General features: G+C 37.9%; 1 long non-coding RNA gene across 1 annotated transcript in view; it reads right to left on the reverse strand.

Moving 5' to 3' along the window:
- The window catches only part of LOC134550603 (uncharacterized), a 115,345-nt gene extending 94,247 nt beyond the window's left edge, over positions 1-21,098 (reverse strand). The window contains exon 1 of the long non-coding RNA XR_010080370.1: positions 20,910-21,098. This is a non-coding gene — a long non-coding RNA (uncharacterized LOC134550603). The remainder of the gene's footprint in view (positions 1-20,909) is intronic.
- Between the last annotated feature and the right edge of the window lie 1,839 nt (positions 21,099-22,937).

Here is a 22,937-nt window from a genome sequence, read left to right on the forward strand (position 1 = left end):
TTTTATTCCCCAACCTCAGTATAACTTGGAGAGAAGGGAATAAACTCTAGACTGGGAATACAAAAGAATGCATTGGATTAGAAGAAAGAAGTGAAGAATTATGCAGTAGAAATACAAACAGAGAGATTATTATCATTATTATTACTGCCTTTAACAGGGAAATAAAGCAGTGAACTAGGCTGAGGAGCTTGTCAAGCAATCAGCCTCCACTTATGGTTCTCTGCTATAATTGGTGAAACAGATTTAGAACCAAAGACAGGTTCACTAACTTATCTCCTCTTCACTATTATTTTAGATCTTATGTACCTTAGCCCTAAAATGGAAAAGTTTTCCTTCAAAACAGGGATAAGGAAATCAGGGAGGGTGATTAATGATGACATATCAAAGTTCTGAAACACAGAGACTAAACAATGAAAATACAACCTCTGGGAAAAAAAGATGAAAGTAGAAGAAGAGGGGAATAAATGAGCTAAATTAGCCAGCTCTAAAGCGAGAACTTTTTGCAAAGTAGCTAACTTGTCTGGCATTTTATTTACTAAACTATCAGGCTACAAAGCCCACACACTTATCAGCTATGTACATCTCAATAACACAATCCTTTCTCATTGAGATTTTCAAACAACCTTTTAAATGTTCCTTTCTTCTTCGATGTCTGAAAGTGATTATTTTCAAACAAGTGAAGCAAATCAAAAATACATTTATCTCTTAAAAATACTGTTTATGAAAATGTGGAGATTTCAGAGGGGTTACCAGAGAAATACCCTTAGACCTGAAACTCAACATTGATTTTCAACTTGTGCATAATAAAGGAACCAAATATACCAGCCAGACACCTAGAGGGAAAAAAATAAGGATAGTTGCATAGAAACGTGGGAGGAGAGTTAGTATACTTCATTAAGATCTGAAGATAATTCTTCCTCTTTTTTTTCTCCTGTTCTACCAATAAATGGAGTTCCCGGAGAAGGAAAAAGTTATTTGCCCCATGCTCCTTCTTACACCATAAGGCAATTAAGTCTTTTTCTCAATAGGTGCTCAACTTCTTCCGCACTGTGGACCAAATTTACCATGTTTCTGCAGTTTGGAGAGCCACTGTACCTATACCAAGTCAGCATAAAAAGAATGAAGTCAGTAAAAAGAAAGCCAGATGCTCTGCACTAGGCTCATGAGCTGTTTCTCTCACTTCTGATAAGATTCATTTACTCCATGTCTTTTGCCAACTGGCACAACCTAACTATATTTTATTGCCTCATTTTCTTATCTTCTCTCCAAGTCTCATTTATGAATCTACTTTGCTCTTTGCATTTCCTTTCTGCAGTTTCTCACCTGAATGTTTTAAAGATTTGAATCTGCCGAGCATTCTACAATGGAGTGGAGTTATTGAAGAAGGGTGAACAGTATCCACCAGACTGTTCCCTTAGAGCTCATAGGATCCATTCATAACTCTTGTCTTTAATCTGAGTTCCTCTTAAAGCGGTGCATTTATACACTGTTCTTATTCTCAGAGCATACATCTAAAGCCTCAGCCTAGTCCTAGACTGAATCTCACAAGAGTCAACTTGAACATTTCATCTGCCTTAACCATTACAAAGTTATCAGTAAATAACCAAAAAAATCTATCTCAGTCTTAAAACCTCTCAGAGCTACAGGACACTTGAATATAATTAGGCCCTACTGCAGCAAAGGGAAAAAAATGAGTCTGAAATCAATTCATGCAATTTTGTAATAACCATTCAGCATGAAATTTCTGTTTGTAAAAGATTTTTTTTCTTAAATAAAATACATAGTGAGGTCACTGGTAGTTTTCTATCAGTTTTTGCACTGATTAGATGTCTTGAAGACATTCCTGATCCAGAAAAATTAATCCCTGCATATGAACATATTCATCCAAGGTAAGTGTTCTTTATTTCTAAAGTAACTTTTATATTGAAGTGTTTATAAAATTGTAGTCAAAACAAGGAGCAACTAGATCCATAAATGGGGAAATCAGTAAATAACTTAAGATTCTACAGATTCTAAAGCAGTCAATAAAGTTTCTCCAAAATGAATGTTCACTGAAGGCTAGGATGAGTATAGCAAGGTAAGGCAAGGTAGTTTAAAAAATCTGCCATTTATTTTCCTGGTCTCTCACCCAGTTGATGTTTCTGCTGTCAGCATAGTGAAACTGTGGAAAGTCCTATTTAACACAAAAAATCCAGTTTGCATCCAGAAAAATATTACATATTGGTTTGTCATGTTATATAACTCCAATAACTGAATTTCAATGGTGCTTTTTGTTTTTCAGTCAAGTTACATTTTTTCATGACATCAATAGTCAATTATTCTGATTTTGTCAAAAATACGGCAGGAATGATTCAATGACAAAAAAAATCATACAGAAGTGAAAGTATTAAAAAATGAATTAAAATTCTCAAAGAATAATCATTAAGAAATATGCACTTTGATTTTCTGTACTCTAATGAACTTGAAGTTAACATTTTCCCTTGAAATGCTGTCTAACATATACATGTCTTCCTGCATGAAGCTAGAAGTTGTTGTTCACTTTAAATTATGACACAGAGGCACTTTCTGCTGAAAACAAAATGTGACCTTTTTCAGTTTTACTGATTGCCTTTGAAGAGAAATAAAATGTCACTGCATCTCATGAAATTTGCTGGTAACTCATGTGAATCAGAAAGATATTTGTTTCTCTCAGTGGGAGACTGAGGTCTACGCAACCTGTGGTAGAAAACTAAAAAAGCTTTTGTTTTAGTTATAAAACAAAGTTGTTTGGTTGCTGGGTGGAAAAACAAAAAAAAAAAAAAAAAAAAAAAAAAAACAAAAACAAAAAAAAAAAGTCAAGAACTGGTTCTGAGTGCATTTCAAAAACACCAAAAAAATTAATGCCTCTCAAAACACCCAACAAAAACCCCCAGAAAACAACTTTCAATTAGCTTCTTCAAATTACAGATTCCTTAGTGCTGGGATACGTTCTGCTCCATATCTGCCCAAGATTTAGCTCATTATTCCAGCTCATTATTCAGTCTTCTGTTAAGGACTAAGTTTGACTCCTGCTTGTTAAAACCCAGCATGAGGCAGACAGGAACACCACAGAAAGTAGCATCTCAAAACTGGTTTTAAGCAGGAAACTTAAATAAATTCACATATTTTAAAGCACATTTCATAAACAAACTCTTTGTTGTGTTTGCAATGAAAATTTCTGACATCAGTATATTCTTAATGTAGATTTTACTCTGTGAAAAGATTCACACAAAACAAATAACAAATGTCAGTAGTTACTATGAAGTGATTCTTCTTGGATCTCGTTGCACTAGGTACTTTAAGAAACAAGGTTAAGGTTTCAATAGCCTCCTGCAACACCAAGATGGAATTAAAGGAAAAAAGTAGAACCATGATCTTGAAGGCATGATCCATAAAGGTTGAAACTGATAAAAAGTTATCTCCCTTTCTTTCCTCCAAGAAAAAATTTTATTCAACTATCTTATCTAATCACAGGGAAATTGTAAAACTACAAAATTCCATTTACTTAGAATTAAATTTTTCATCCTGATTCCATTTTTCAAATCTGAACATTTTCTATTTCTGGATTGCATGTGTTTTTTCCACCAAATATTCTATTCTGTTCAGTGGAGTGTATTCAGCAGTTCCATTCTACTACATTGACACTACTGTTAAAGTTTAAAAATTTTATAGTTGAAAAATAAGACAAATGAAAGAGAAAATGTGATTATTCTGGATTTTTTCCATTCAATGTAGTGAGGAAGAAAAAAATTAATTTAAAATTACATATAAAGCCCTTTTTTCCCCTCACAAGGAGTTTCAGAGAGGAAGAGACAAGCTCTGTTTAGCAAATACAATCAGCTCTGAACAGAAGGTTTAGAACCCCTCTCTGGAGTATGCTGAGCAAACATTTCTCTCTACCACCTATGATCCAACAGGCACAGTCTTCCTTGGTCATGTCTCTATTTTAAATTTTCCAGCTAGAGGGTGCCCAGAGCAGTTGATTCATTTTTCAGCTTCTGCTTTTCAGTAACATTTTGTTCTTCTACTGATCTATGTCAACACAGTACCACACAAAAAATGCTGGAGAAATCCAGCCTTGCCCTAAAACAGCCCCCGTGCCGAATGGCAGAGCACACATCATTCAGAGATGGTCACAAGAGTCCAAGTGCATCAGCATTCCCTTTTGCAGCACACCACGTCTGGTTACAATCTTCTCTTGTTCAGCTTGAAAGCAGAGTGTCCCCACATGCAGAAACATTATGCTCTCCCCAAGGCTTTGCTGTGAAGTCCCTATTGCTGCATGTGGATTTTAGTATGGGGAAGGTATAGCAGCCATGGTGAGCCCATCCCTGAAATCCAATTCCTTGCACCTCGCTTTGCATAAGCTCCACTGACTGTTTGACGTGATAAATGTGATGTGTTAAACACTTCTTAAAGGTTTGTAGGACCAAGAACACTGAACTGGGTGACTAATCCTCTGACACTTAGCCTCTCTTGTATAAGGGTTTACTGTAAAATTCCAGTGTTGCAAAGGAAAATGAAAGGGTTTTGCCAATCTTTTATATCTAATTTTTTTCAGAGCTTTGTATTAAATGGTACGTGCAGTTCCTACCATAAAAACACGCGTACCATGCTGCTTTATGTTACAAATAAAAGTAATATTTTCCAATGTAAATGCCATGTGTTCTAGAAAGGTGGGCAATAGGCACACTAGCAAATTATTCTTGACAAATTATGATCTAGAGCAGTCCCAACCACAACCTGTACTTACAGATTTGTGACCCTTTCTGGAGAACAAGCAACAAAATAACTAGCATAAATCTTAAAATAATGGTTTACCAACATTGCACACTAGCATGTGGCTCAAGATCCCCAAATAAGCTAGTTTGGTCAGCATCAGGTACAGCCTAAGCATCTTGAAGCAAAGTAAGTTCATCCCCAGAAGCTTTGTGCTTCCACTTAGCATGAGCTTTAGTACATGGATTTACCTCTAGTTTAACACCTGTGCTTACAGTTTGAGCCTGTTTTGTTTGTTTGTTTTTTTAAGGATAATAAATTTTAAGTGTAGGCTTTGTCTTTTTTGACATATAGCCAAAATAGCAAACAAAAGACATTTTAAACCCATCAGACATTGCACCACTGCTGAAGGTCACATTACCAATGACTAAGAGCTAGGAAAAAACATGGTAAAATTATGTGTGGTCACGTTACTCTTCTATTGACTTTGATTTGTTTGCAAGAATGATTTATGAAACTGTTAGGAGCTGCATACATTAACCAAACTATCCCATTATAGCTTTTGTAGTGCTGATTAGTTATCACTAGTGGTAACAACACAGTTAATGAACAAATCATCACTAGGTATTGATATGTCACCAGAAAATATTATTTCAGCCCAATCCCTTGTTCCTAAGCATTCTTAGTTCAGAAGCAAGATAACAGGAAATACATTGGCTGGTGTCATTGTGTTCACCCTTCCCTTAAGATAAATATCTGTGCAAATATTCCATTTTTCCTGTTAGTCTATCAAATCATTCAGTACCAAAAGCTTTTATCATCCTATCAATTATAGTTCTCATTATAAAATTTGCTTTTATAGTGGAAATGCTTTTGTTCTCTGTTATTTAGCAGACCCATCCCTAAACATCTGCAATGAGAAGGATAATGCAACTAAATTAGTGGCAGCTGTAACCCTTAGAGTAGCAAAGATTATCTTAGCCTGTCAGAATTTCAACCCCTTTTTATCTAATTGCTTGTTCTTCTTGCATTTGTCCCTTCAGCATAACAATTAAATGCTGCATTCTCCTAGGCAGTCTGCTCAAGAGTTGATTGTGCTCAATGCTTTAGTTGGGAAAGAAAAGAAGGGAATAAACTTTAAGAAATGTTTTGGGTTCACTTATTCACAGAGGCTTACACTAGGATACAGTATGGATCACTTGTCTTCAATAACAATGCCCTTTTAAACAGTGGTATGAATCATTACTTTAAGATCAGAAATCATCACCCTCTAACTGCACCCCACCTTTCTCCTTTTTTATTTCCTAAAGTGCAACTAATCATTTGGGATCAGATTATCCCTAGTTTTAAGGTAGTATCTTGAATTACAAATACATTCCTGGAATATTATTAACATACCCTACCATCTTAACTCTTCTTTAAACATATGCCTGGCTTCAATTTCAGTATGTGTCATGATCCACTGTTTAGCCTACACACATACCCGCTGCATACCTTTCTAAAATAATTGGACATTCTACTGGAAAAAAGTAGTTTTCTACTACACAGAATGGTAAAGACCAACAGAAGAAATGCTTCTCAGAACCAGACCAGCAAATAAACAAGGCCCTGTTTACTCTTACAGCAAATGGACATTTTCTTAGATTTAACGTCTTAAATCACAAGAACAACTTTTACTTCCAAATTCTCAGTTTATCTGCCTAATACTACTGCCTGAGCCTTCACTGACTGCAGTCAGTCTTCATCAAAAAGGGAGCAGAGGCTCTAGACTCACACTACAAACTGGGACTTAACATCTATAGCCTTTTCTTATGGCCCCTGGGCACTATGCTGTGGAAATACACTTTAATAAATGATTTATCTGCTACTCTGTCTCCTTCCCAATAAAATTGGTTACATGAGTAAGTATACAGGCCAAAGAAATCGAAAAAATAGGCGAATGCTATCCCTAGCATTTAAAATTGCCAGATTAATCCATACTACATTTCATTTAGAAGGTATAAAGGAAAAAAGAAATGCAGCACATATTTGAAACTGTTGTGAGTTGTGCTTTACGGCCATATCTGTAGCAGCTGTATGTAAAATTAAGTTCCTTCATGGCATATTTCCCAAACCAGCAATTTTGCATCAACAGTTGTTGAATTAGGATATGCTGGATCCATACACACTCTCAGAATCAGGTATTGTGCTTCCACGAACAAGCAGCAAAAAGCAGTTCCCTGCAACACTCCTAACAAGCAGTAGTCTTCAGACATTCTCTCTGCTTTAGACTCAAAGCAAAGAACTCATTTTACATTCCCTTCAACATTTTCCCTGGCCCAGACTTCACAAGCACCAGTCAGGAATGGGTGTACTCAGTCCTGAGCTAGAAGCATTGACCCTCTCACCTGTACAGCCTGGCCCACAGGAGACTGGCTACTGCAGCTCTTTGCTATATCTCACCTTCTGTCCTGCACTAGCCAGCATAGCAGGAGCAAGATTATCACACACCTGCCTCTGCTATTTAACTCAATTACCTTCATCTTGGCTTGGCACCTATTTAAGTATGGACAACATGAGAAAAACAGCAAGAGCCTATTTAACTTTGACATCAAACAGAAAATACTTCTGCAAAAACAAGTTTATAGGATTTAAAATTTACATTGAAACAACTGAGTACAAAACAACCTCAAGATAGGGATACAGCAAAGTAGGTAACAAATGAGAAAAACAGAAACACAGTGTTAACACTTGAAAAACACCTAAAATCTAGTTTCCAGTGAACGATAAATACATATATACTTGTGTGTGCACGTGAATGTGTGTATCATATGTATATTTTATATATACATATAAAAAATGTATATATAAATACAGGGGGCCACCCTTGTCCTAGGGATATCAGGCACAGCATCACCAGGAAAGGAAGGGATTCTCCTGCTCTGCTCTGTGCTGGTGCAGCCTCTACTCAAGTCCTGTGAGCAGATTTGGGCACCACAATATAAGACATTAAGCTATTATAGAATGTCCAAAGGACAGTCATGTGCATGGTGAAGGGTCTGGAAGGGAAGACACATGAGGACTGGCTGAGGTCACTTGGTCTGTTCAGCCTGGAGGAAAGGCTCACAAGGGGAAGAGGAGGGGCATGCATGGATCTCGTCACTCTTGTGACCAGTAACTGGACTTGAGGGAATGGCATGAAATTGTGTCAGGAGAGGTTTAGGCTGGATATGAGGAAAAGGTTTTTTACCTGAAGAGTAGCTGACCACTGGAACGGGCACTCTAGGGAAATGGGAGCAGCACCAAGCCTGTCAGAGTTCAAAAAGCAGTTGGAAAATGCTCTCAGGCACATGATGTGATTCTTGGGGTGTCCTGTGCAGAGCCAGGAGTTGGACATCAGTGATCCTGATGGGTCCCTTCCAATACAGTACATTCTATGATGTACTTTTGCAGGCAGATATGTCTTCTTTTGGATCCAGTCCATACAAATTCAGACTTTTTAAAGAGTATCTTGGCTTGAGTTCCTCTTTTTAATTTTATTTGGTTGTTATTCTTTACTAATCTAATTTTATGGTTCACTTGAGTACTTGCCAATAAATATATCTTCAGGGGCATCTGGTGTCATGGTTTGCATCTGACATGATCAGAACATCTCAAATGTTGGCTTCAGAGGGCATTTCTTTTTATTTGGAAAAGAATTATAAAAAGGGATGGGCAAGAGCAAGCTTTTTACTTCCGAATTTCTAGATTACTCCCCAAACCTGTCAGCAAGAGCTGCAGTCATAAATCACAATGAGGAGGGATGGTCCCTCACTCTGTGAATGTATTCCTTTTCAAGACTGTATGACTGCATCTGGTCAAGAGGATGGACACACTGAAAGCAGTGCTTTATCTGCCCCTGCTTTTTTAGGTGGTTTTTATGAAAAGAAAGATAGAAAAAAAATTAGGAGCCCTCCTTTTGAAGACTACTATGTTACTAGATGGAGATATGTAAAAAGTTTCTGTTGCCTCTGCCTATTTGAGGACATAGCCAACATACCAGTGTGCCAGAAAGGTCATAAGCAGCTGTACCTGCTAACATATCCATACCTGCTGTACATCACCCTAAAACGAAGCCAGCCCAAGGACTAGTGAATTCAGACCAGTTTAACAGTACACTTCAGGAGGATGCTGAGAAAGAGCACTGGGGTGTATTTATGGTTTTCATCTGTCATCAAACAGAAACTGTACTCAATCAAGTACTTAGAATCAAACACCCAGAGATTTAGCTTCATTAATCTTCAAGTGAACTAGTACAGATACAGTGAGATTTTATTATTTTTGAATAGTATCACCTGCACAGGAATTAAAGGTTCTTTTAAATAGCCCACTTTGAATTAACTTATTTTCTTATTCCAAATTAATTTCTATAAATGCTGTGTTGCATACAAGCCTTTAGACGCATGTCTGATGCCGACTGATTTCATCTGGACTCTAGCTGCTCTGGTGGAATTGTCTTAACAATTGACATATTTATCACTGGCAAAGAGCAAGGGAAGGGAACAGAGATTCTGAACTACACTGTAGACATATGAGAAAAGGATATAACAAAAGCAGCAGAGCAGCGTATAGGAGGTTACAGGCTACAACTTGTATCATGAAAAAGGTTTGTACATTCATGGCTTGGCTTTCCCATCCCCTCCACAGCACTGCCGTCGTCCTCCCTGAAAGGCACAGAGCCATCAAAACAACAAGACCCACTCCCCCTAATTATTAACATAGTTGACGTTTCTCCTGTTTCACTACAGAAATGTGACTGAATGGATTTTCCTGAGGGATTTTACTTATGTAAAGCCAGGAGACCAGAACTAGACCCTATGCTTTTTCAGAGACCACATCAGGAAGAACTGAACCCCAAATAACATGTGAACATATTTTCTTCCCTGAGTAAAATGGAGAATAAATCCACAAACTCATTTTATTTGATTTGCATTGAGCAAACCAATCTTTGTTGTAGGTTTTTGGTGTAGATTTGAGTTGTGTGGGTTTTTTTAGTATCATGTACATTCTAACAGACAGAAAAATAAGCACAACATTCCCTCCCAAAACTCCAAAAGTTCAAATCAGAATATGCTTCACAATAGCTGGAGTCCCAAGCAACTATTTTGTTTCACAAAGAAATCAGATGGGATATTCTCTATTCATGGGGCTTGTAACATCACTGCATGGATGTGTCTATTGTATCCCAGTTATGTTATACTACTTTTGCCTCCTGTGACAAAGGAGTCAGCAGCATTATACCTTGTTATTGCATTTCAAAACAGTCAGAGCATGTCAAAAATCATGTCTCAAGTAGGACAGCCTTGAAGTACCTGGACAACAAGGACAATAGAAAGGTCAAAAATCTTTCACAAAACAATAAAAGTCAATCATTTTTGGACACAAAGTCGATTGCCCTTGGGCAACACAAAGGAAACCAGTAAGATTGCTTGATTTTTTATTCCTCTTCATTGAACTCTGCCACTGCAGTACTGCAGAGATGCATTCAAAAGGAAATAAAATGTATTTTTAAAAGCCTCAACTATAAAACAACAAAACCACCCACTTCTTGCTGTCGGTAACTTTCAATTATATTTAAAGCCAAAACAAGATAGAAGGAAGCAGGTGGGAAAAAAAAATCCTCCTGCTACAGAATGAAACACTGATATTTTCTTTTCAGAGACTCACATAATCATTTAGGTTGGAAAACCTTTAAAATAATTTAATCTACCCTCTAACGTGACAAGTCCACCACTAAGCCATGTGCCACATCTACATATCTTTTAAACACTTCAAGGGCTGGTGACTCAATCACCTACCTGAGCAGCAATTCCAATAATTGACAACACTTCTGTGAAGAATTTTTTTTCTAATATCAAACCTAAACCTCCCTCAGTTCAACTTGAGACATTTTCCTCTCTAGCTCTCTTTCATAACCATTTTCACCTAGTTTGTATTCTCAGTGTCATGTATCATAACTCAGATAACTAATATTGACACCAGTAACTTTGAAAACAGTGCAAAAATTCTGATATCAAGGTTCCTTAAAGAAATTCAGAAACTTCTAATTTTTCCCAGACCCTGAGTCAGATGCAGTAATGTAATAGATGTCAATATTTGTTTCAATATTACACAGAGATAAACATCTGTGCTGAAGCTGTGCATTTTGACATGCTCTTCAGATTTTTCATTCAAACTAGGCAACCAGAAAAGATGTAGTTATGGTAGGTAATTTTGTCTTTAGAAAACCCACCTAACTTTTGTAAGTAGGAGTGTCATGGAGCAAGTTGAAGATCATTATAAACATGATCCTGTTAGAACAACAACAACACAGGTCTCTCTAATTGTTCCCTGCTGTTACAAGTGAAAGGTGAAAGTACAATAATCAGAACATGTGTATTAGTTGGGTTTGAGTATTTGCAGGTACTGCAACTTCCAGAACCAATATCCTTTTTAAAAAATGGGGTTCTCTTTCAGCTTCCCTTTTTAAACAAACCTTTAGCTAGAATCAGAAAAAAAAATTACAGAAGAGCTTTCAATAGGTTTCATACCCTGTCCCTTGATCATCTTCTGGCGCTGCTCTTCAAGTCTGTTTATGTAATCTTTGGGCACACTGTGTGTGATATATATCAGCCTTGAAAATTCAATCGTATCCTTCTCATCAAAGCAAGTAATAACAAGCTAATTGACCTATTACTCCCACCAGCTTCTTTGTTCACTGAAGCTGTATATAAATTCTGCCATATCTAAATATTAAATTTATGGGTTTTTGTTGTTTGTCTAAGTTGATGAAAATAAAATTAATTGCTCAGTCAGTAAAAATCATGCAGAATTTAAAAAACCTCTGTAATTTGTAATACAATTTATTTAATAACTGTGGAGGTTCTATTAACAACTGTGAAATCCAGGATTTATGCTTTGTTTATAATCTTTGTCTCTTATCTAATGTGAGTCAGAACTCATTAAACATTAACCCATTCATTAAATGACATCTTTACTATAAAACTACTTTTTTCTCCCAGAAAAGAAACAAACAAAAACAGAACAACCTTTCTAGATATTGCTGTGATTGGAACATGTGATATGGAAAAGGTTGAACAGTGCTTTTCTCTATGCGGTTAAAACAGAAATCCTCAAATCTAATTCATCAGAGAGGAGAATGTCATAAATATCAGACTTGAGTTCAGAGCATCCAAGAGAGCTCATTTTGCTCATACATGCGAAGCCAAGCACATCTATACAAGGAACAGAGCCAAGTTCCCCCCGAGAAAGCCAACTCCATCTTCTACTCAGTTCGGCCTGGCTTTGCACACAGGGAGACAAAGGTGTAAGCAACTTTTATTGATCCAGACACCTACAATACAACACTGCTAGCAGCTTGTGACTTATCACATCTGCTGAGTCACAGCTCAAAGTCCCAGATGGGTAGATAGAATAGAAGTAATGAAAAATAATTATTTCTGCAAAAGTCAGTTGCAGGAACAGTTATGGTATGTTTCTGTGCCATCCAAGCATCCCTTCAACACCAAGACTACCCAGAGGGTCAGACAGACATGCCTTCATCTCACAGTGCTCCCTTAGAACATCATAGAGAGCAGTCAGTAAGACAAAGACACAAGTCTTGGGAGGCCTGGTGTATATTGCACCAAACCCCAGAGAGCATCATTCATCCAGAGCTACAGGTTCCAAAAAGTCTTTGTTAAAGGTTTTGAAGCTAAAGGTTTTGCCAGAAATTTAATTGAGACAGGACAGTTTTCTGTAAACCAGTGATCGTGGCAACTTTGTACAGGAGAGCTACATGACAGGCTGTGCCTTGTCTCAAGGAAAAATGAACAACAACAAAAAAAAATCAACATTCTGGCTATTGGCCACTGAGGCTCAGAATGGGACATTCTCCCAGGCCTGTGTCCCAACAGAAGACCACTTTCATTCACTGGAAGAGCAGCTTCCACAGAACATATCATAGAAATAAGGTCTGCCTTATTAAATTTTAAAATCCTGACTGCCACCTACTCTCTCTGGCAGTTTGCTTGTCACTGAGAGGTCGGGGGTTTTTTTCTCTCTGTTGACAGGAAAAAAAAAAATCTTCCCTATTACTTCATCTGTCTCAGCAGGCCTCTAGTGTCTCTGGTCTTGTCTCCTTTCTCTCAGCCTTGAAAAACTATTTCATACCTTCAGCTATGTGGCATTTGAGAGGCTGATAGACCATTTCTCCTCTTGCTCATCCAAATACTGCATTTTATCTAACCAAACTGGACAATTTCTTTGAACACCAGAGCTTTCCAGCAACTACAATAAGAAGAATCTTCTACTTTGCACACTCAAACAGTCAGGTGGGGTATCTGTCATGCTGAGTTCAGGGCATGTTGGATGGCTACTCTCTTAAATTCCATTTCACATTAATGTGTCTGTAGCCACAGCTTTAAGGAGTACACGACCAAGAGAAGTATTGATGGTGCTATCAGGAGTGATATAGATGCTGAAGACAGGCAAACAAATAATTGCATGCAGATCCATTAATACTAGAGGACATACTGAAGACACCTGGCCTGTGTCTTCAGTCAGCAAGGTGAAGAAAGTGCCTACTCACAAAATCCAAGTGAATGAATGCAACAGACTGGACATCTGTGACAGGCTAAGGCCAGGAATAGACAGGAAAAAAAAAAATACATGATACTCCCAAGTAAATAAGCCCAAATGAGGTCAGCTGCCATGAGTCACTGAAATGTTCCTCTCCTGACATTCTGGAGAAGACAGACAGCCTCCAAGACAGGAGAGCAGAAGCACCTTGGTCTTCAATAGTTAGGGCCAACTCATCTACTTTATGAGTCTAAGATTCTCTTTCTTTTGCACAATCAGAGGCCCCCATTCAACAAATGCTGCTTTTCAGTGAGTGCCCAGCATACTAAATGCTAACAGTGTTAGTGTCTTGTTAAGGAAGATGTGCAATTTTCCTATCTGGACTTTCCTTATTGTTGGAGCATATGATATTAAAAAGGAGAGGGCGAGTGGACTTGAACTAATTAATTGAATTCATTTCCGGTTTAATTAAAATACATTATGTACTACATATTTTATTGCAGAGCTACAGAATGACATGCCCTCAACAAACACATTTCTATTATAAGATTTCCTTCAATTACTGCCAGCACAGAAAGCTTCTGAACGCAATGTACGGCCAGGCAAGACTCACTGGGAGGAAGAGGGGGAGAAAGCCAGCATGAAAGGCACAGTGCCTGGCACACTCAGGGTGATCCAGTGTGCCTCTGGCTTCAGGAGGAAAACCAAACAATGGGTGGTTGTTCGTTGCAGGACTGACTTACAGCAGAAGGCAGTACCACGCTGCTTCCTGGTCCCTCTGCCAGCCTGCTGGCAGCCTTGTGGGGAACACGGACAAGACATTAGGGTGAGGGTGCTGCCTGCCTCCTGACCACCACATAACCTGAACCTAAAATCAATACCTCACCCATGGGCCTTGTCTGTGTTTTGAGTACCAGCAATGCCAAGGTAAAATAGTCACTACAGTCTTGTGCTAAAACTGTACTAATTCCTCATCATCAGATTTTGAACCCTCCACTGTTCCACCTCGCCCCAAAATTCCAATGTCCAGTTTTACTGCAAGGTGGTTTCCCATTCATTATTTCTGACACAGCACATATGTATCGAATTCATGGCTCTGTTCTACTAGCCACACCAGCAACATTAGCATCCTCATCACACTATGATGTCTGAATTTTGGAGAACTGCTTCCTCCTCCCAACTCTCTGTCCTCTGGGGATCATCTTTATTGTCGTTGAATTGGCTGGATGCAAGCAAAAAAATAAGACTTGAAAAGAAAACCATGGTAATTGTACAGATTGCTAGAACTTGAAAGTGGGAAGGAACTGAACATCATTGCTCCCCAGCATTTAAACATGGTTTAAAGTGCTCCATCTGTGTAATTGCAGAGCAGTTACAGGCAAACAGGTAACAGACCAGGTGGTCTGAGCAACATGGGAGGGCAAATGGAGACCTGCCAAAGCACCACACAATGCAAGCAAATATAAGCAATGCAATAAAAAAATCACAAGATAGAGTTAACTGCTACTTCCAAGCAACAGAGTATGGCATAACTAATGAGTGAATTTCCCAGTAAAGATAAGACTTTTTTATATTTTAAAAAATGCAGCAGAGGCTAAGTTTTACTGTTTAGCAAAGCTCTTAGACTAGAGATAACATGCCAAAGCCAAAGAACTGTGAATCTCACCCTGAAATTTTTAGTGGAGAGATTCTACAATCTTTTGACATTTAACATATATTCTTTTCTAAATTTAGAGATGTTAAAGAAGTATCTTCTATATAACATAACATGACAGCTGTGCAGGTGGAAAGAGGAGTCATAGAAATATTATTTCAAAATTTTGGATTTCCATTTATGTACTACAAGCTTGACCATCCATAGCTTCATATACTGTAATCATCTGGATGGGTATTCAGCTGAAATGCTACCCAATTCTACTGGATACTCTCTTCCCACAGAGGTGCAAATTACTGTATAAGTAGGAGACAGAAGAATCAGGGCCCTGTATATTTGAGTGCCCATGCTGGGAAACATATCCAGAACTGTTTCTGCTTTCATAAAATATCTGGGATTTTATTTCCTTTCAAGATGCATTCTGTGAGATTTTAAAATCTGAATGTAATTACTGATGTGATGCAGCCATCTGCAATTTAAGAACAATAAAATTTGGAAAAGTTGATGCTAGTCTTTCTTTCACATAAGCGGTTAAAGAAGCAGTAATTAATACCATGTTGGCACGTCTAAATCACATAGGCATGTCCTGTAAGAACAGCAAAACTTTTACTTCCACCCCTTGAATCAGCCCTTGCAGTTCTTATCATTTAAAAGCAGACTGCCCAGAACAGAGGGCCAAGAGAGTGACTGCTGAGACAAAAGGAAGAGATGTAAGAACAATATGAAAATTTGCACAAGAACCTCTTCCTCAGTAGTGGGACAAATTCAATCCAGTTGTCAATTATGGAGCTAAGCAGATCATATTTGATATTTATTATTGCATAACGGAAGGTGAAGGGGAAAATAACTCAGACATAGAAAGTGTTAGGTCTGAATGGTAATACACTGGGTGGGTGGGTTGCAAACCAGAGCTCTGCACTAGCAGCAGGATATAACATTTCTCTGCTCTTTTTTCTCACTTCCATATCCTTGTTTACTTCGACTTGCATTTCTGACCCAAGGCACCTCTCTTAAGTTTACAAAAAGTAAGCTGCCAGGTAGGCAAAAAGAACAGTTAGATTTAGCTAAACATTTCCCTTGCAAAGCTAGATCACTTGGAAGTTTTGCTCTACATGTCTTTCATACACAGAGCAGCTATTTCATGTAGACTCCCATCAGAGGGAGAACAACTGTCCTCTGTAGAACCAGAGAAGCTTCTTCCAGTGTCTACTCATTGCCAGCTACCCCATGGTTGCAGTTTTTACACTGTCACTCAAAACTCTACCTTTCTAGTACTCAGTTTTGGTTCCATTTCCATTCAAAGGGCCACAGCTACCCTGCAGACTGCCATATGGTGTAGGGAACTGAGTAAGCTTGAAATGAGAAACCCTGAGTATGAGAGTCTGCCCAGACACAGACACATGATGCTCAGCAGAGGATAATTTATCTCATTTCCAAGAAAAGTAAATTACCCATGATAAGCCTTGTGTTGCTGCAGCAAGATTTCTGCCAATACCCAAGCTACCTCATTTAAAGCTAGGGTGGGGATCTATAAACAAGACTGAAAAAGTTGCACAGTCTCAAACTCAGATGCATTTCCTTGGATGGATTATATATCAATAGTATCTATTGACACAGGAAAACAAAAAGGCAGAAGAAAACTTACATCATTAAGTACTCAAATCCTTAACAATTCTTTGGCATATTCAAGCCAGGCTACTCCAAGAACTCATGCAATGAATTGCAATTTTGTTGTTGAGGTGTTAAACACCAAAACCACAAGCAGGTTTCAACACTGCTGTCGTCTTGGGGAAGAAAAGTATTGAGATCACTTAATGAATTTACTTTGTCTTTGAAGACTGAACTCTCCTTCTAAAGTCTGCCCACCTCAATGTGATATTAAAACAGTAAAAGGACTCTCACCAAACACTTTCTTCAATCATGCAGCCTTACAATGCCACATTCAGTAACTGAAGGAGATAATTTTATATAGCTACATACATACACTTGCACATATATCTCTCTATCACATACACAAATACATATATTCATAAAATGAAAGACTCTAGTTGTATCCATAAAGACCAGTTGCCACAGAAATCAGTGACAAGTGCTGCAAATGACACAAAACCACACATACTGATAAGTGAGCATCTAACGGCATACTGATGTCGGAATTCAAGAATACCTTTCTATAAAGGTGATTTCTGTTTCATTTTGGATTTTTAAAGACAAAAATTTATCTTGTCAGTTTGATAAGATCTTACAAGTTCTGCTATGCATTAGAAAGGACATGTTCTCAAACGCTAATCACCCACATTGCCAACCACAAGACACTCTTCAAAGATAGTGTCATCCTCACTAAAGAAAATACCAGTGACTACAAAGTTCTAGGGACGTTAATAATATAAGGTATTATGCAAGGTACTGTAATATTTGCATTCTATATTATTTAGAAGTTCTTCAGAAACAGATTGGGATTTTCAGAATTGTTTATAGTGTGCTCAAACCTGCTCACTCCAAATAAAAATAATTATACTACTCACTTTATTCATAAAATAAGTAAAATATTAGACCTCTTGAAAACCCCTTTAGAGATTTTCCTGAAAAGAAAAAGTACAATCATTTTGACATTTGGTACTGTCAATGTAGACTGTTAGAATACCCCCAACTATTTAATTACATCATAGCTAGAAATACTTTGAAAAACAGATTCCTGGTTTTGACATTCTGGTATGGTCAGACAAACATAGGTCTAACAAACATTGCATCTCCACTGTTTTGATGATTTCAATAATCAGGTAAGAGATAATAATCAGGTAAGGAGTTGCATCAGCTGGCATTACTTTTGGAGAACCAGAGCCAAAGGCCACTGGTTTAATCATGAAGCAAATTGAAGTTATGTGTTATTTTGATGCTTTTTTACAGCTTTTTCAGGAAGATTAAAAGCATGAAGAAAAACTTCTGAACACGAAATCTTCAGCAGAAACTCTAAACAGAACTTGGAAACAGTTGAAAAGCCACAGCATGGAAAAAAGTCTGCGGAGAAGCAGATTGTAACTGGGCAACAAGGACCTGACTAAGCTTGTAAAGAATAGCCAAATTTAGATAAGGCTATGTGCATCTAAGGATTTGTTGTTTTAATCTTTTAGCTTGCAAAACTCCTATGGAAAAACAGATCACATATTGCTCTGTGCAAGCAGTTCCCTGTGACTGTACATGGTGGTTTGTGATATCTCTGGGTTTAGAGCTATCGTTCTGGCCAGTCAAAGGCACATCAAGCAGCTCAGGAAAATAAGGAGTCAGCCACAGGGACCCATCAGGCATAAGGGGCATACCTAGGGCTGATGCTAAGAGGACATACTCAGAGAAGAGAGAAATGGTAGTTTCATATGATCTGCTTTACTAAAACACATATCCATGAACATCATGGGAAACTTTGTGGGCAGAAAAGGTTAATTAAATTTCTTTTTCCTTCTGGACCACTCCTTATGAGAGTTCCCTTCCACAAAGTAAATCCTTCCATCCTTAAATGAAGGATCATATTTCTAGTCAACCATGAGAGCAGATTTTCTTGCTGTCTGTTCTTCTCCTACACATGGCCTGCAGGTACAGAAAGCTCCAACAGCATCATTCTTTGCCCCCATTTTGAAGACACCGATATCCAGATCAAGAATAAACACAGCAGGACCAGAACCAAAAGCAATCATTGCACAAGCGGCACTTCCCTGGTGGAAGTGTCCATCACATTACATCAAGAACTCCTTCCTTCATACATAGCCTGCTGCAACAGGTGAAACACAAAATTGTGTAGGATTGGAGAGATGTAGTCTCTTAGACTTCTTCAATTTGAAATATTTATCATCACTACCTGGAACTAAACAGCAGTGATGTGCAAAGCAACAAAGAACACTGAACCATTTCCACTCCTCTTTCTGCCAATCACAAGTTCGGATTAATAATTTGACAATTATAAATATTTTATTACAGGCAAGAGCTGTAGGTGTTCATAACTGCCAGGAATGAGGTGAGTTTTAATATCTGTTTAAGATCATAACCTCTGGAATATTTGAGAAAGGAATTCAGTCCAGAATTGTAACACAGCTAATGCAATGCAGGCAAATCTAAGCCCTGTGATGTCTTACTGCTATACCCATGCAACTGACTTACCAGAATTTGGGAAGAGCTACACACAGCTAGTAAAGACACAAACAAGAAAGATGTCTGTAGTCCAAAGGACAAATTAAGGTCTTGTCTGGTTAATAAGAGAGTTACATGAATATAGGCAATGTACAAATAAAACACTAAAAAATAAGATGTATGTTCATAGCATAAATGCTTCTAGTGCATAATACTACATACAAAAGGCAAAATATCATTGTATGCTACAAGGAAACTACATCTTGCATTCATGCTGCTGCAGCCTGTTGCTGCTAAGTGGCCACCACTGTTGTGACTTTTACTCTCTCCCTTGAGAGGAGGGCAACTAGCAACGGGAATCCATGCAGTGCTGGCCACTGGAGCACAACAGTCAGCAAGAGAGGAATCCCAGCAGGAGCCACCTGCAAAAAGGAACACTTCATGCTAAGGTGTGGCCAGTATGATTCACAAGCCACCTCTCCTGTCAGCTGCTGGAGCACTGGTTGGTTGGAGACAATAAAAACAGACCAGCAGTTAAAGAATCCCTCAGAGGGGAGACAGGAAGGAATACTCTGCAGCTTTTCAAATGCAGGTCAGTTCCTATAACAGCAGCTGGGTTGCAACTAAGAGGTCTCTGCTAGTGCACAACACACAACTTTTACATTTTCTGCAGATCCTTTGGGATTTCTTAAACTAGTCTAACATCAACCTGGATATTCTTCATATAGAAATATGGAAAGTTACAGTAGAGGATGATCAGAATGGAGTTACCTAAATGAACATATATATAAGAAAAAAAAACCCCAATGATAACTGCCCGAGATCCTTTTCCTTAGATTAAAACAAAAAAATGTAAACCCAAATAACAGTTTAATCTTAGCCTAGAAGGATAGTGCCCTCTGGTGATAAAAATGCCCTAATATTTGAAAGTATGAAGTGGGTTTTTTAATTATGACCCTTTTAATCAGCTGCCCTAGATTAAAAAGCCAAAGCTTTGATTTTGGTATACATTTAATTAGGAATCTTTCATCTGTAGCAAATATATCTGTGTGACTGAAAAAGTCTAACAAATTAACATTTTCTTACTTAATACAGACAGCTGCTGACTAGTTCTGCTGTTCTCAGGATTCATAAAGGTTCACAAAACTTTATGGACACAAGAGGTACATACTTTCTAGTTGTGCCTTTTCAGAAGAAACAGAGGTTTAACAGTCATTGGACTGCTCCAGTTCCCTGTAAGTTCATCTAGTCAACTACAGGAAAGAAAATAAGGATGCGTTCATAATTTTTCCTATTTACAAAATAATATTCTATATTCATAATGTGTTCCACTAAATATCTCACTAATTCATTCAGGCACAAGTAAATAAGTACATTTGAGTGGAAAAAAAAAAAGGGGGGGGCAAATATTCACAAATTGAGTAATCTTGTATATTTCTGACCAAAGACAATTGATGTAACGTTCTACTCACCCATGACAAAAGAGTAGGGATTCCTGCAGTTACCTGCCATTCCTTATATTGCCTTATACATCTTATTTTCAAATTATAGCAATATTACAAATTGCTAAATGAGATAGATTTTATTAAGTTTGCTAGGTTTAAGGGTTGAAGTTTGGAAGAGTCCTGCTTAATCCTGGTTGCCTATTATCCTTTTCTACCAAGATGAGAAGATTTTTGTGGCCAGGTTTGTTTTATTAGCAATCACTACACTAAAAAATATTGGTAAACCTTCTGTAACTCTCTCCTAAGACTGAAGACTAAAACATTAGAAAAAGAAAGAACTTACACAAGGGGAAAGAAGTTAATGAAATTCATCTTACCAAGTTGGTATCTTCAATCTATATAGGTATTGGAGGGGGAGACTGATTTGTCATACTGAGGCTCCCAGATCCTAGTGCCATGGGAACATCTGCTAGGAGGGCTAGTAAGAAAACCACCATTTGAAGTCTTTATACTGAGCAGCAGCAGTTAAGACAAAATTATTTGAAAGCTGATATGAACCTGCCTGTGCTCACAAAGAGGGAAGCTGACTGATGGAGAAATCCCAGAGTCTCTGCCAGACACATTTCTAATCACTAGCTGTGTCTCATACTGAGTATTTCCAGGCATTCAGGCAAAATTCCTCAGAGATTATTTTATAAGGTTTTTCCATAGCTGTGTGCCCAGAACAAGAACCTTTGTTGAGGAAGAGATTAAAGTAAGCTAATTCTGCCTTGGAAAAGGGTGGAAGCGTGAGAGTGAATAACAGGAAGGCCTTGGAGAGCTGAACCATGCTGCCATGCAATTGAAGGAAGCATTATCCACCTTCCCACACACTGCACCAAGAGCAGCAGTTGCCCTTACACTGCCCAAGGACCACACACTGCCTGCACCAGAAATTTTTGCTCCACCACATGATCAAGTGACCCAGGCAGCTCCCTGTGTCTAAACTGTATCACTATTTCCAGTTCTGTAGCAGCATGTGTCAATGGAACAACACAATCAAATTGTGAAGAATGCCCCTGAAGCCAGAATACATCCAAGGTTTTAAGTAGCTCCCCTCACAACAACATTTGAGAAATAAAAGCCGACAGCCAATGAACACTGAAATGAAAAAAGGTTCAGTCTCATTCCCCTTTTCAATACAAGTTTACCCAAATATTAAAGCAGATGTATCTGCCCTATTGCCTTTTAAGAGCTCTATATTTTATCAGTGGATTAGTTTCGAGAATTTGAAGATAGGAATAGTAAGAAAGCCAATTTTATTGAAATCTATGGTAGGGAACAAGTTTAAAGTACCATTCACATTCTACTTACGGTTTACACAAAATTAAATCCTTCTTATTTAGTTATATGACTTTCTGTACATTGCCTTTCAAAATATAAGCAGTGATTATGTGGTAGAAGTGCACATGGAATGCAGCTTAGAAGTTAAAAATTGGTTGCTAATAGAAATGTTTATATTATCCCCTGAGCAGAAAATTATTTAAGTGAAATCTGCTTCCATTTAATCAGTACTTCTTAAAAATGATCTTTGCGAAACAAGACCCAGTTCCACAAATTAGTCTGCAGAACTGTCTTAGATGTTTGCCCTTTTTTTCTGTCAAAAATAATTGAGCAAGTTGCTTATGATGTTGAGCAGTCAACAGCATAATGTTAAAAGCTTTAACTAGGCATTTAAATTTTCCATGAGCATTTGAAATTACCAACATTTTCAATGCTAAAGTGATCACATATTATTTACCGAATTTCTCAATGAAATAACAGCAAATACAGGAAAGAGATGTATTTTAAATTAAAATCAAATCAGCAAGATCATATACACCTAAGCACCAGAGCTACCATAAAGATTTTTATGTTGTCTAGCAGTCATTTTGCTCTAGACAGAGTTGATACATACATAGCACTTCTGAAGATTAGACAGTTGCTTGCACATACAGATCTTCATTTTGGAGTAGTTCGGGTATATGGAGCAGCAACCACTGCCAGAATCAAGCTAGCTACTCCCAGGAAAAATAACTTTTTTCCCTTCCTCCCCCATTTCCAATGTCAGAAACAAAGCAAGTTCTGTGTGTCTCGTATCCTTGCTCCTCTTCCCACACCAAGAGTACGGATTAGATCTGCCTTCAGCTTTGATACAGAGTGCTGTAAAGTCTTCCACTGACCTTGTTATTTCTGCTGTCCAGCTTCCCTTTCCAGTTCGTTATTGGCCCTAGTATATTCTAAACAGCTCATAGTGAAAAGCTATAAACTTAAAAAGAAAAGTGACTCCCCAAAACTAAGACTCCAGAGTGCAAAAGAGAACAAGGCTCATATACCTTTATCTCACAATGTGGACAACCTAAATAACCAAAAGTTATTAACACTTT

Source organism: Prinia subflava, chromosome 5, assembly GCF_021018805.1.
Source record: "Prinia subflava isolate CZ2003 ecotype Zambia chromosome 5, Cam_Psub_1.2, whole genome shotgun sequence".
In the NCBI taxonomy this organism is placed as follows: domain Eukaryota; kingdom Metazoa; phylum Chordata; class Aves; order Passeriformes; family Cisticolidae; genus Prinia; species Prinia subflava.